We start from the raw sequence: 14,338 nt of genomic DNA, 5'->3' as shown, positions 1-14,338 counted from the left end.
GGCGGGAGCGGGCGATGCGGGGGCCGCGCGGCCCCTCACGGAGCACGGCCGCGACCCGGGGAGGGGGAGGGCCCGGGAAGGGCTTTGCCGGCAGCAGGGACATCGGCCCTGGCGCGATAGGCCGCTTTTTCAGGCGTTTTTTGGAGCTCGAGGCCTCTGGGCCCGGTGGTGGGCGCCGTTCCTCCGGGTGCAGGCCGCTCTCCTCAGGACACGGGCCCGAGGAGCCGCGGGGCCTCGGCCTGCGCTAGGAGGTGGAGAAACTGCTCACCTCAGGGTGTACTGAGGGAGAAAAGTGGGTAAAAAAAATAATCCATAGGCGGTTTAAGAAATTTAGCTGTTAAAGTGCAACAAGCTAGAAGGGTATAGGTGGGGCTTATTTAAGCGTTAAATAACCCAGGCTGGCTTCAACGAAGTTACAATGTTTAATTAGCTGTTAAAGACACTTTCAGAGCCTCCTGACAGGCCCGAGTGAAAGCATGACCCGGTCACAAATTCACGCTTTCGTACTTGTGTGTGTCTGAGTAAATGCGCTAATACATGGAGCTACTGAATATCTCGCTCCATCCTTCTTCTCTGTCTTGTTGCCTTGTAAAAGCAGGTTAAAAAGCCTGAATAGCGCGGGATCAGTGTCAGTTTGTGTTCCCCAGCACAAACCTCCGTGGGACAGACACCCCATCCGTCTGTCCCCGGGATGGTTGTCACCGGCTCCACCATCAGATCCAGCGCAGGCTGGGGGAGAAACACCCCTCAGTTGTGCGTGGAGGTTCAGAAGAGCGATCGTGCTGCAGCGTTTGATTTGAAAGCAAATCATTCTTGCATCAAGGTGGGGAAGATGGTTACCATGAGTGCTTGAACCACTGCACGTACAGAGGGTGGGCACAGTCCTCCTGTCGAGAGATGGAGTTAACACACAGACACCTTGCTCTGCTGAGGATAAAGAACGTTTTTTAATTAAAAATCTGTGAATCTGACGCTTCTCACTAGCATTAAATTGCTTTTTAAAGCGTGACACTGATATAAACGTGTGTGTCATTGAGGGCAACTGCAGCAACAGCGATTTAAGAGATTTGCTGCTATAACCAATTAAAATTACTGTTTCAAAACCTTGCAGATTTAGCTTGATCTTAGACATATGATAAAGTGTTCTAGTTTTGTTAACACTTATGCTCACCTAATTAGCAGATATACACAATTAGAAGACAATATCAAGTGAAGATGGTAAATATTTGCAATATTAATTAGTCTTTATAGTTCTAGTTATAGCCAGTGGGAGTTACATCAAGAGATTAAAACATTTAACTGGCACAGATTTGACATGTCTTTCTAAAACACTATTTCTTACACACAGAGTTTATATCTTTAAATAAATTATCAGAACCTTTTGGTACTTGGTAGTATAATTAACTTTATCCTCAGCAAGGATAATATTTCTAATATTTGCCTTGCCTACTCCGAGAAGTTAGACCACTTTAAATAATTGCTTTTCTTCAAGCAAGCCCTTTGCTTTTGGGATGAATCAAATGTCACCAGGCAACACATAATTAAAACCCTTTGTGTTTACATGGCAGATGTTCCTGGGAAAAGCCTTGAACCCCTCTCAGCCTCCTGTCCTGTCACACGCACCCAAGCTACGTTGCATCACAGGTGTTTTATGAACAAAAGCAAATGTTTCTCGGAGCCCCGATGCCTCCATGATTGCATGGATGGCTTCTTGTTTACAAGAGGGCGTTTGCTCACAGAAATGGACTTCTCAGTTGCCTGTCTTTGGGATTTTTCACCCAAAGGGAAGCCAGAGCATTTCTTTTTGGTTGCTTTTGCAAGGATTGTGCATATTCAGCTCCTTAGTACTATATCGTAAGCTGACATATATTCCATATCCAAATTTTCCAAGTGTGGACACAGCAACAGAGGTTTTGGGTCACACCTTGAGTTAAACGCACACAAAACAGTTTCAAAGTATTTTCACATAAACTTGGAAACTGATCACGATGTGACTACGATCACAACACCCAGACTCATTCTGTGTAGCGAGAGACGGGAGTCGCAGGGTGCGTGGTGCGAAGCTCCAGCTCCGCTCGGGCAGGCGCCGCGTGCTCTTGCATCCACATTTGCAACAACCAGGCTGACAATTAGCCACGCGGGTCAAAAGTCCAAATGACAATGTCATCTGATGAACATAATTGCCATTTTTCAGGCACTTCTGCCCACAAGACAACACTTCAATCCATAACATTAAAAAAAGGAAGTTTAAAATATTTAAACTAACAGGGAGCCTTTATGCTGAAGGAGAATTTGAGTGTGTTGTACTTCCCCCCATCATGCAAAGGACCAGCACAGTCAGGACAGGAGAAGTTACCTGGGTTTAAGGCTTATTTGAAAAGCAAGCTCATTAATTGTCACATTCAAATCGATAATTTTACCCTACCGGACAGGTGCAGCCCTGCAGGAATCCCAGCCCGACTGTGGCTGTGTCAGCCCTCTCATCCAGCCCACTCTTTGGCAGGACTGCAGCCTCTTGCTCTCTCTGAGGGAAAAGAGGAGAAAATGTTCAAGTCAAACCAGCAACTTCATGAGCAGCAGAGCCAAAAAGCCTGGGTCCTACTCCCGAGGAGCTCCAGGTGGGTCCCACTGGGTTCATCCATACCTTGCAGAGTCTGGAGGAGTGTTGCTGTTCCTAATACCTCGTTTGCCTTCTGGAGGAGCATTAGCAATCCCTGCCCTGCACCCACCCACCTCCTTCCACAGGGTTTACAAGAAGATAAGGCCTTTTTAGTCATTGTTGCTCTGTTAAATCTGCTCAACACTGGCCAACAAATTCAAAGGTGACTGGGGAGATGACCAACTTTGCACATGTTGCTTCCTTAGGAAGCTTGGCTGAAACATGTCTTCTAATGGGACCGTGTTTGTGACAGAGCCACGTTTAGGAAGGGCCACGGAAAAAAAAGGCATAACATATCTGACGTCCTGGTCCACGCTGGGTAAGGACAGAGATCAGCCGAGTGTAAGACAGGTGGCAAAGGCTGGGCTTTGCTACTCTCCAAACACTGGCAAAATTTCCTGCCAGAGAAACATTCATGCACACTCAGCGATGCTGAGCTGCAATCGGTCCTGAAGATCTGAGCCGCAAACAGCCAATGCCTGGGAACTAAATAGCCAAGGACTATTAACTCAGCACTTCTGCTTCTAATCAAGGACGTAACTTTTGGATTATGGCTTCCAAATCACTGAAATCCCGCACGTCAGTCTCAGGACAGTCATCTCGTTAGTGCTGCTTGCTGATACAGTTGTTAGACACCAGCAGACAGCGAGGGGATAATTCAGACACACAGAAGCCTTCCAGAAGCTGCCGTCAAAGGCTGGCCAGCCTGATGCCGTCCTCCTGCAGAGCGAAGAGTCATGTTATCTTTTCGCGCTGAAGTAAAACCAACATTTCCACCGCCCAAAGCTGCAGATCGCGGGTGCTATTTCTGGCTGGGACATGTAACGCTCCCTGGCCAGAGCTCGCTATAGATAACCCGCTCCTGCACAGCTTACCAAAAGCGGCACAGAGCGCTGCCCGACACACCGTGCTCTGAAGCTATTTTCAAGCTTTGCCAACAGCTGTCAGCTGCCTGCTTAGTAAGCAAGAATAGGAAATGCAGCAAGTTCAGAGCAGGGGGGAGAAAATTAATTTGGGTCCTTGCTCCTTTCCTAAGTGAAGTTTTTCCTCTTTTTTAACTTAAGAACCTTAATAAATCAGTTTTGCTGGTTTTCTCCAGATACATGTGTTACTTGGCTGTCAGAATGTACAACATACAGACAAGGAGGCTGCTGGTTTTTGCCCTTTTTTTTTTTTTTTGAGATTGATCTTTTCCTAGGCCATACAAAATGAGTGATTTCTTGTACAGAAAGCATTATGTTTGCTTCTGAATAAAGTCAAGTATGGCCATGACTTCTGACTGGTAAGAAAAACTTCAGATATCACATAAACCATTGTATGCCACAGAGAAACTGAGCAACTTCTTGTTCAGTTTGTTCTGGCAATTGTTTCAAAGAGATTTTTGATTTCCTGCACAAAGATACTCACCATTCAAACCAAGATGCTCGACATGGCTTCAGCAGAGATGGCTCAGAGTGATGTGTGACAGATGACCCATTCCTGGTGCTTTTTATTAATAAAGAAATTAATATAAATAAAGCATATCAGTGCCGGGAAGGATGAAGTAGCAGACAGAGGAAGATAGAAGCAGATGACCTAAAACTGGAACTTTTGCAATTACTTTGCATTACTAATATTAGAATAATATTTTTGCATTACTAATTATTATTGTATTACTAATATAATAATAAAGTACATTGCATTAGCTAAGCGGTACATAATGCTTGCCAGTGCTTGCTCATGGTGGTGAATGCAGCAGGTAGCACCAACACAGAGTGCTTGTTTCTGAGCTGTTTGCATCAGCGCATTCACAGTGTGTGGATCTCTTAGGAAAAGAACTCCTGGAATTAAGCAAAAGGACAGCAGGAATGACCAGGAGAACTCAGGCTGAGCTCACAAAAAGACACACGATCTGCACCACACAGCTTTATCCTCCCACATATCCTGCTCATTTCAGCACAGCACTAGATATTTTTTTTTCATAGCAGAAAAAACAGCAGTTTCCTTATGAGGAGGCCTGTAAATATGTGAATAGCAATAGTGCTTCTACGTTAAGTACGTGCGTTGAAAAATAAAAAAGCTCTGTGTGTTAAAATGTGCAGCAGACAAGTAAAGCAAATCACGCAGACACAGAACTGTGCTTGTAAATTAAGCCAGACTAATTGAGCTCAGCCTGAACTTTCTTCCCCTGAATCCTAAACAAACCTGCCAAGCAAGTGTTCTTCCTTAACAGCACTCAAGGTGGAAGGTATTTTTAGCCTAGAAAACCAGCACTGGAACTTCACAAAGCAGGTCGGGTATGCCGAACACTGGTTTTATTGCTTCTGTGGGGCTTATTTCTACAAGCTCTCCCCTACCCACCGCTTCCCCGGGGCTCCCCACGCCCTGACGCTGAGCAAAGTGGGGTGCCAGGAGGGGCTGGGGGATCCAACGGCTCCCTCGGGACCAACCCTGGAGGAGAGGGGGTTTTGCTGGAAGGCAGCTGAAAAGACGAAGAGCAGAAAAATGTTCTTCCTTCCTAAGAGGTTCAGCAGAGCCCAGGGGTGCCAGAGGGACCAAGAGGAACATCTGCACCCCACCACGGGTTAAATGACACAATTAGCAACGCTGCACCCAAAAGCTCAGCCCAAGCATGTGGCAGACATTCTGCTCAGCTCAGGCCCCATGCCCCCGAGCCCTCCTGCCCTTGCACTCACAGCAGCCCCCACCGAGCCACTCCAGCCGCAGCAGCAGTTCTTCCTAGGGTTATTACTGGGGGAAATCAGAGGGGAAAACCAGAGGCGCCTTAGCGACATGGCCAATGTCCGCAGTGGCACTGGGAAGACTGGCAGGCACCAAAGTGAAACCCACTGGGCTGGCCCATAACTGGGCAGAACCCTCCAGCTCCTCTCTGCTACATAAAACTGCCACCTGCTTTCAGCAGCAGGTTCCAACCTCAGCTGCAGCTGACACGGCCACTTTCTGCTTGATGTCACCTCCCATGTGCGGCCATCACTGTGCCAGCGCGCTGCCATCCAGCTGGATCAGGCCCCAATCTGACTGGAAAAAAGGCGCAAAGATGCTGGTTCTTTCCCCTGTGTTATTTTGTTTCAAGCTGGCTGTGTTCACGCCACAGCCCCATGGCTGGCAGGAAGTGGAACGCGTTAAACCGCGATTGCAGCCAAGCGTGGGGCAGCCCGTGGTTGCATCTTCCTGCACTTCCACCAGCAGCTCCAGTGTTGGGAGCTGTTTTTCCTTTGCATCTCCTGTGCTGCCTTCCATGGAGCAGCTCAGCCTTCTGCACTGGGCTTGCTGCTGACACTGACCCACAGCCACCCTGAAAGCCATTTGGGGACATCAGTGACAGCCGGGATTCCCACAGACACTAAAGGAGCCTGGGTACCTGTGATAACCTGCCTCTGTCTCCAGTGGCAGGGCTGGACTTGTGCTGGGTGCTGTGGTGCTGCACCACCCCTGCGAATGTCCCCTAAAAAACAACCCAAAGCAGCCTGCAACCCACATCACTTCAGAGAAAAGCCATTCAAGTGGTTTTCCATGCAGCAAACAAAGCCTGGTGCTGCATCCCTGCCCATGTCCTGCCTGTGAGCGCAGGCAGCTGGGGCTGCACTTGGCCCTGTGGGTTCAAACATCCTGAAGTTACAGGTTTGGCCAAAGTCCAACTCGAGAGCCACGCTGTGCAAACAGGCCGCGTCGCTGCAGCAAGCTGACTTGCCGCCCTGTATCCAAAACAGATGAATGATCAAAACTGGCACTGAAAACCCTCAGGGTACAACCAATAATGTGCCCCACACTGACACCTCTGCCAAGGCCGTTCAGAAGAACTCTGGGCAGTCCTGGTCCTGCTGGGGACGAAGCCACATTGGGCAGCACTGCCTCCAAGCCTCGCTGGCTGCCCAGGCAGTGCCAAGTGCAACTCCATGCCAAAAACCAGCCTGTCCTGTTTGTACGCCTCAATGGGAGCCGGACGGGCTGCGGGTGTGGAGGCGGCCACGGGAGAGCTGGGCTGGGCTGCTGAGCCGGCAGCTTGGCAGGGACACGGACACGGCGGGGCAGGAGCAGGCGAGGTGGTTCTGAGTCACCCCTGCCCGGTGCTGGGGCTGCAGGGAGGCAGTGCTCACCATCAGCATCCTCAACCTGTCCTCACCTTGCTGCCCAGACTTTCCTTCCCCTCCCCACTTCACACAGCCCAGATTTCAGCAGCCACACAAATGAAAAGAGGCCTTTTGTTTTATGGAGCGCAAGGCAGGGCAGTGCACAATCGTACAGTTATTTTAGAAAGACTTACAGCTTCCCACCTGGCAGCTGCAGGAGATCTGAGAGCCAGCGGCTTGGCCAAGCTCCCTGCCATGCCAGCAGAGCCCCCAGCCTCACCGACAGAGCCCCCAGCTGATCTGTCTTGAAGCACAGGATGCTCCTTCAAGGGTCCAAAGGAACCCCAGGCACATCCACTGCCTCCAGGCACTCATGGAAGCAGCAGTGCTTCTGGGTAACATGGAAATGCAGCAGTCTAGAAAAGGGAAATTTCCACTGTATCAGGGTACTATTAAAAAAAAGGCATTTTGCTGCATCTTGAGCTCTAATAACACTGCAGCTGGCTTGTTTGTGGTTAATCACGGTGCTGCAAACCTCAGCCCCCAAGAATTCACCAACTTAGTGGGTTAGAATCATAGACTAGGTTGTGATGGAGGGACCTTCCCAGCTCCCCCAGTGGCACCCCTGCCATGAGCAGGGACATCTTCACCAGCTCAGGTTGCTCAGAGCCCCGTCCAGCCTGGCCTGGGATGTCTCCAGGGATGGTTCATCCACCACCTCTCTGGCCAACCTGGGACAGGCTCTCACCACAAAGACTCACTACCCTGAACCCAGCTGTCCTGCACATCTGTCCTGCCACTCTCCCTCCCTCCACCAGCATGTAAACCAATTCAGGACCTCCATCCTGCTGCCTCGTGCAATCATTTGCTGGGTCTGTGGTGGCTCCAGTCCCCCCCAGCACATCCCAGGCCCTCCCACTTCCATCAACGTACAGGTCCCATGCACTCTCAGTCCACACGTGCTTGCCCATAGCTGCTGCGGCAGCAGGCTCAGCCAGCGAGGAAATACAAGAAGAGCGAGATCAAACACACCAAAAAACAGGTCACGGAATTGCCTCTGCTGCAGCTGGGCAAGACAACCACTCATTAGGGTGATTAAAGGCAGAGGAACTAACCTGGCTCTCTGCTAACGAGCAGCGTGGGCTGCCTGACCTGCAGGTCTCTGCAGCCCAAACAAGCCCCGGGGCTGTTGTTGCACGTTCAGCTCCGTTTTGCAGTTCCAGAGGTTTCCCTAGTGCTCCAGCTCGTCCCAGTCCCCTGCCCTGCACAGGGTCTCACCACACAGCTGGTGCGGGAGCCCCAAATCCTTGTGGTTGCAGCACTGAGCACCCTCGATGTGCCGAGGAGAGTGGGGTGCTCCCTCAGCATGAGCCCATCCCTGATGTACAGCCAGGGCAATTGGGGTGCAAAGACCACCCCAAGGATGGTGCAGGGGACAGGTAGAGAAGGGAACAGAGCTGGTGAGGGGCTGGAGCACAAGTGTGATGGGAGCAGCTGAGGAACGTGGGGGGTTCAGCCTGGAGAACAGGAGCTGAGGGGAGACCTTCTGATTTCTGAACTGCATGAAAGGAGCTTGGAGCCAGGGGGGTCGGGCTCTGCTCCCAAGGAACAAGCACCAGGACCAGAGGAAACGGCCTCAAGTTGCGCCAGGGGAGGTTGAGGTTGGATGTTGGGAACAATTTCTTCCCCAAAAGGCTGTCGGGCATTGGAACAGGCTGCCCAGGGCAGTGGTGGAGTCACCATCCCTGGAGGGGCTGAACGGACAGGGAGATGAGATTCTCAGGGACATGGGTCAGTGCCAGGGGTGGGTTAATGGTTGGACTCCATGATCTTGAGGGTCTTTTCCAACCAAAATGATTCTATGTTACTAAGAGGGACAAGGGTCAGGTTCTCCGCTGCACATGATCATTAAGGCATCATTCCCAAAAATGCCTAAGGGCGATGTGCAGCTGCTCAGGACATGTTTCTGAGAGATCCCAAGCATTCAACCTGCAGCCCTTCGCTGTCCACGTTTCATCACTCCCTGACTGCCCCAGCATTAGTGTCACACAGGGTTCCCCCAGCTGCTGCTTTAGATAAAGAGACAAATGAGCAGAGTCACAGGGCTGGTGGGGAAGTGTGTTCCCAGGTTGGAGGTGGAGGTCCTGTTCATGGTGGAGGTCTCGTTTGTGGTGAAAGTCCTGTTCCTGGTGAAGGTCCCATCCACAGCTGAGCCCCTGTTCATGGTGGAGGTCCCTTTCACGCTAGAGGTTCCATTTGCGGCAGGAGCAAGCAGAGGGTTGGGGGTCTAGTTCTCCATCACTGCCTGCTCTGATGATGGGGCTGCAGGTCTCCAGCACAGAGGGGACAACATGCCATGACACAGCTCCCATAACCACAAACATCACTAAAGCTCAGCTTGGGAGGACTGCAGGAAGAATCAGACCAAGACCAAGAATCAGACCAAGACCAAGAATCAGACCAAGACCTGTCTGAAAAAGCATAAAAAAGTATGTACCAAAAATGGCGACAGTTTGTGCAGCCTGCAGCGAGGAGCCAGACTTTGGTGACAAAAGGGCTGTGGAGCCACCTCGCTTGCTCGAGCCACCAGCCCTTCCCAAGCAGCATGGACCTGGCTGCACCGAGCACATCCCCATCCCCGCCGCACCCGCCTGTGCAAACGGAGGAAAAATGGGGTTTGCGTTATCCGTGGGCACGGTGCACACAGCAAGTGCTGCCCGTGCATCGCTCTGAGCGCCTCGGATGAAAGAACCCAAGAACAAAGTGTTATTTACCATACTGCCTGCAACACGGGTGGCTACGTGGGGAACGGCACCACTCGGTGCCAGCAGCTGCTGCCGAGCTCCTGCAGGCAGGGATCCTCCCACAGTCCTGCAACCCATTCCCTAAAGAAAATCTCTTTCTTTTCCATCTTCAGAGGAGCCCTTTTGTTCACAGCTCTCCCTCTTCCAGCAGTGCCAACCCAAGCCCCTGTCTCATCTCCTGAGCATCCTCTTCATCCCTGAGATGCCGTCCTGCAGTCACCCTGTGTCAACAGCTCCCCCGGTGTCCCTGCATCCTGGGACCGGCTGGGACTCAGAAAGGGCCAGACCCAAAACACCATATCCACAGAAAATGAGAAGCCACAGCCCAAGCTGCCACCCTGAAGTCACCTCCCACAGCCCTGGGGTGCCCCCACTGCAGGGACATGGTGTTCCATCAGAGCAGCTCTTCTTGGCCCAAAAACAAATGAAAAATTGTGAAAACTCAGTTTTTGCCCAGCTCCCAGCCCAGCTGCAAAGGAGGAGAGAGCTGCACAGTGCAAACACTAACACCAACGCTAGAAATCACTTTACTTGAACGTTCGTGAGTGGGATAATCATTACACAAGTAACTGCACAGCAGCCTGAGAAAACTGCTTCCTACCTAGAGACCGATCCTGAGCAGAAAAAGAGGCGAAAATCCTCAAGTTAATTAAAAAGTGCTGGCAACTCCCATAATAAATGAAAATAAAACTGGCACAGCTTGCTGGTACCACTCCGGACTGGCCTGTGCAAGCAGACCTGGCTCTCCCAGCCCCTGCAGAATGGGGCTGATCTGCCAGACTGCTTCAGGACAGGGGAATCTTCCAGTGCTGGGACCTAGAGCAGCAATAGATGATTTCCTTAGAAGTGTATATTCTTAAAAAAAATAAACCCTTTGCACCATTCGTTAAAAAAAAAAAAAAAAGCATATTTTAAATGGCTGTGCAGAACTGAATTAAAAAATAAGAATTACCTTTGTTGTAAGTTTTTGTTAGAGGGTTGGCCTGCAAGGTGCTGCTCCAGGCGCTCTGCCCTGTCCCTTTCCTGGGCTGTGACATGGCAGGGATGCTGCATGTCCCCTTCCCTGAGACCAGGTCATGAGTTGGGGTCATTCAATGTTTTCATTACAGGCCCTGGATGGAGGCGATAGTACAAGGATGGGCTTGACCTGGCCCCATAGGGAGAGTTGCTCAAGGAGTTTACCCCCACCACCCCCAAAAAAGCCAATTTCCTCACATCCTGCATCTTCTCACATCCCAGTTAACTGAGTTCTGCAATGTCAGTGACACTTATGCTTGATTAGCAATTGCTAATTTGCCATCATGCTGCAGCTGCCCTGTTTGCAAGCGCTCTGTCGGGGGGAGAGCATCCCAAGCCACCCCTGCTGCTCTCTGAGCGCTCATCACTGCCCACAGCTGGGAAACAGCCGCCCCTTCCCATCCAGGACCGGCGGGGACAGGTCCTCGTGTCCCCCATCACCTGTGCAGGAAGCGAGGGCAGGTCCCTGTCCCCGTTGCATTGGGGAGCAAGTGTCCCCAGTGACCCAGGAAGCCCCCAGTGCTGCTCCTGCCCCACAGGACACTGCTGCTCCAGGAGGCCAACCCAGAACCAGCTCATGGCAGATGCCCTGGAACACGTGTGGCTGCATTTTTCTGCTTGTTTCATCCCCTCTAATTTCCCCTAACGAGCTTCTGTGCTGGGGGGCAGAGAGGCCCTGGGGCCCTGCATCCCCCCCAGGGCTGCAGCTGTGCTGGGGCACAGGTTTGGTGGGGTGATGCCAGCAGGAGGGATGTCCCCACTCCCCTGCACAAGAAGGTTTCTCACCTTTTCTTTTCCCCTGGTTTTGCAGCCCGAGTCCCTCCCTGGCCAGCCAGTAGCTCCCAGCCTGCCAACATGTTGCACCTCAGGTATTTTTTTTCCTATAGCAAAATTACTTCTTAAAAAAATCAAAAAAAACCAGAAAAACAACAACCACCACCAAGCAACAACAACAACAACAACAAAAAAAACAACACACAAAACCCAAGCATTTTTTGCAGCGGTGCAAAGTGCCCGAAATTCCCTGGTTTAGGCTCCATCAGGATCCCTCAGGGCGGGCAGCGCAGAGGCCGCCAGGGGGCGCTGCGGAGACGGCGCCGCCTCCACCCGCGTCCGTGTCCGCGCAGGGACCGGCAGGCGCAGGCAGGGGTTTGCAGGCAGCTCAGCTCTCCGCTTCTCCAAGGAAACACCTGCTTTATTTTTCCCAAACGTGGGGTTTGCTCCTGTTTTTGGGGGGCTGCAGGGTGATGCTGCCAGCAACCACTGCCACCCCCCAAGCACTGCTGCTGGAAGAACTGGGATGTGGAGACCGTGCCAATCAGCTAATTGGCAGCCACAGGCACTATTAATCACCTGAGCAGCATTTTGGCAAAGAGCATGGCAGGACCACTGGCAGAAGGACTTTGCCTGCAAGGTGCTGGGCACTGTCACAGCATGAAGGTCTGTGCACCGGGGTGGGCAAAGGGGCTCCTGCCAGTGCAGGTCACAACTGTCCTTGAACACTTTGCCAGTGTCCTTGAAAACAAGATTCCTATATTTCTGACCATTATATATGTTTTAAAATATGCTTTCAGATGGTTTCATTTATATCTACTGCAACAGTTACTGAAACGACCATCAAACTCAGCTCTTCACTTCAAGGTGACTTCCCTCTTTACTTTAAACGGTCTCCCCATGCAGTGTTTTATATAAGACAAAAAACCCATGAAATTAACATAAACTCCGATCCTGTCCCCACATGACCTACCCGCTACTCACCACAGAGACGACTGTAACGACACAGGTGAACAAAACACGGTCACGGTTCCCATGTGCATACCCGCACAGCACCAGTGGTTGTTTTGGGGGCTTCAGCCCCAACGCTGCTCACACTGGGGCATTCCAGGAGGCACAGGACAAACCAAGCGCTCAGCAAACGGGAACTGTCCCACGGGAGGCAGGATGGGGCAGCGGGTGATGCCGGAGCAGCAGCAGTGGCACACAAGGCCGGTGTCCTCAGGAGAACGCGTGCAGGGCAGGACAGCGTTTACTCGTGCAAATGCTACTCATGGGTTGTTTTACAATTCCACGCAGCTATTATATTAAACAGGACAAAGTCTGTTTTGGCCTTTTACTGCGGGTTTATCTGGAGAGCAGCGCTGCAGGTGGTGAGGGGGTGTCCCGGCTCCCGGACTTCGCCCGGTGCTGCCCGGGCTGTGGCTCACGCAAGCACCCAGCACTCTTGCGTGTCCCCAGCCTGTGTCACCGCTGCCCAGGCCACTGGTTTGCTGGCACAGATGTGGCTTGTGGGGGCATCCATGAATCACAGGATGGTTTGTGTTGAAGGGCCCTTCCCAGCTCCCCCAGTGCCACCCCTGCCATGAGCAGGGACATCTTCACCAGCTCAGGTTGCTCAGAGCCCCGTCCAGCCTGGCCTGCAATATGTCCAGGAATGGTTCATCCACCACCTCTCTCGGAACCTGGGCCAGGCTCTCACCACCCTGAGGTGTGACAATTTCTTCCTCATGTCCAGCCTGAAGTGAGGAAGTCAGAGGAGCAACACAGTGGGAAAAATCCCCTCCTTGTCTAGAGAGCAGGGGTGCACCGAGGGTGAGAAACAGCAGCAGGCAGACATGGGCAGAGGGAAAATAACTATCAGGAGCAGCAACAGCCCTCTCTAGTTCCTTTAAAGCTTCACAGAGCAGCACCGGTTTCTGCTGCCCTGAATAATGGGTACCAGGGTCTGCTTGAGCCTGAACTCCCTGCAGCTGGCTGTGGGGCAGGGACTTGCTGAGGCAGCACAGCTGAGGAGGGAAAACACATTCAATCACCTACCCAGGGTGAAGCACCCCCAGGGCTCCCACTTGTGTTCCCCATTTGCAGGGTTCCCACTGTCCAGAAATCCTTGGGCCTCTCTGCAGGAAAAATTGAGGCCCAGGTGAATAAGCCACCCCAGCTCAAGGGGCACAGCCGGCAGTACCACCCCAGCTTTCGTAGTTTTCCCCAGCGCCTGCACCCTGTCCCAGCCCCGCACAGGCTGTTTGCAGCACCAACCAAAAGTGCTTCTTTTTTCTCGTGCCATGGAGCACAGCAGGAATGTGCTGAGCACCAGCAAACCGGGGTCAGATAAACACGTCCAGGATCCCTGCACCCCACAGGCCAGGATCCCGCGGTGCAGAGAGCAGCAAGACAGCGCCATCCTCAACGGGGTGTCCTGCACCCCCATTTTTCTGCTTCCGTGCACGTGGATGGGATACTGGGGGCACAGCCATTGTTTGTCCCTTCGTCGCTGTCCTCCCTCAAGTGTTCCACCTCAGCTGATGAAAGATGGAGGTACAACGGTTTGCTGGGCCAGGCTGCTCACCGTATCCCCCAGGAAAGGACAATGTCTCTGGGGAAGTCCCGTCCCTGCTCTGTGCCGCCTGCAAAGTGTCACTGAGCTGGACTCCGTGACCCGGTGGCTGGGACACCCGCTGGCCTGGTGCCACACCGGGGCAAACCCAGCCAAGGCCACGCTTCTGGGGTCTGGCCACAGTGACACCAACACCAGCAGGGCTGGCTCCAGCTGAACCCTGCTTCTGTTTCCATTGGGGATGGAGAAACTCCTTCAAAGAAAAGAGGGAAAATCATTTTTTGTCTTTTACTTCACCCCACTGCAAAGGTGGCTTCAGAGCCACTGTGCCCACATTCGAGGTACAGCCACCCACCTTTCACAGAGCCACACAGTAGTTTGTGTTGAAGGGACCTTCTCAGCTCCCCCAGTGCCACCCCTGCCATGAGCAGGGACATCTTCACCAGCTCAGGTTGCT

General features: G+C 52.2%; 1 long non-coding RNA gene across 6 annotated transcripts; it reads right to left on the bottom strand.

Annotated features, from left to right (window-relative positions):
• Positions 1 to 403: 403 nt before the first annotated feature.
• Positions 404 to 12,773, bottom strand: LOC139828270 (uncharacterized). 6 transcript variants are annotated; one of them, XR_011739697.1, is made up of 6 exons: positions 12,298 to 12,773; positions 10,486 to 10,645; positions 4,067 to 4,144; positions 2,645 to 3,379; positions 2,426 to 2,524; positions 404 to 927 (listed from the first exon to the last, which is right to left on the bottom strand). It is a non-coding gene; the product is annotated as an uncharacterized lncRNA (long non-coding RNA). The 6 variants fall into 6 exon arrangements; XR_011739699.1 differs by having other exon boundaries at positions 12,309 to 12,773; XR_011739700.1 differs by lacking the exon at positions 10,486 to 10,645 and having other exon boundaries at positions 12,309 to 12,771.
• Positions 12,774 to 14,338: the final 1,565 nt, after the last annotated feature.

Source organism: Patagioenas fasciata, chromosome 6, assembly GCF_037038585.1.
Source record: "Patagioenas fasciata isolate bPatFas1 chromosome 6, bPatFas1.hap1, whole genome shotgun sequence".
NCBI lineage: Eukaryota > Metazoa > Chordata > Aves > Columbiformes > Columbidae > Patagioenas > Patagioenas fasciata.
Note: the sequence above shows the minus strand (reverse complement) of the source record. Positions and strands in the feature narration are given on the sequence as shown.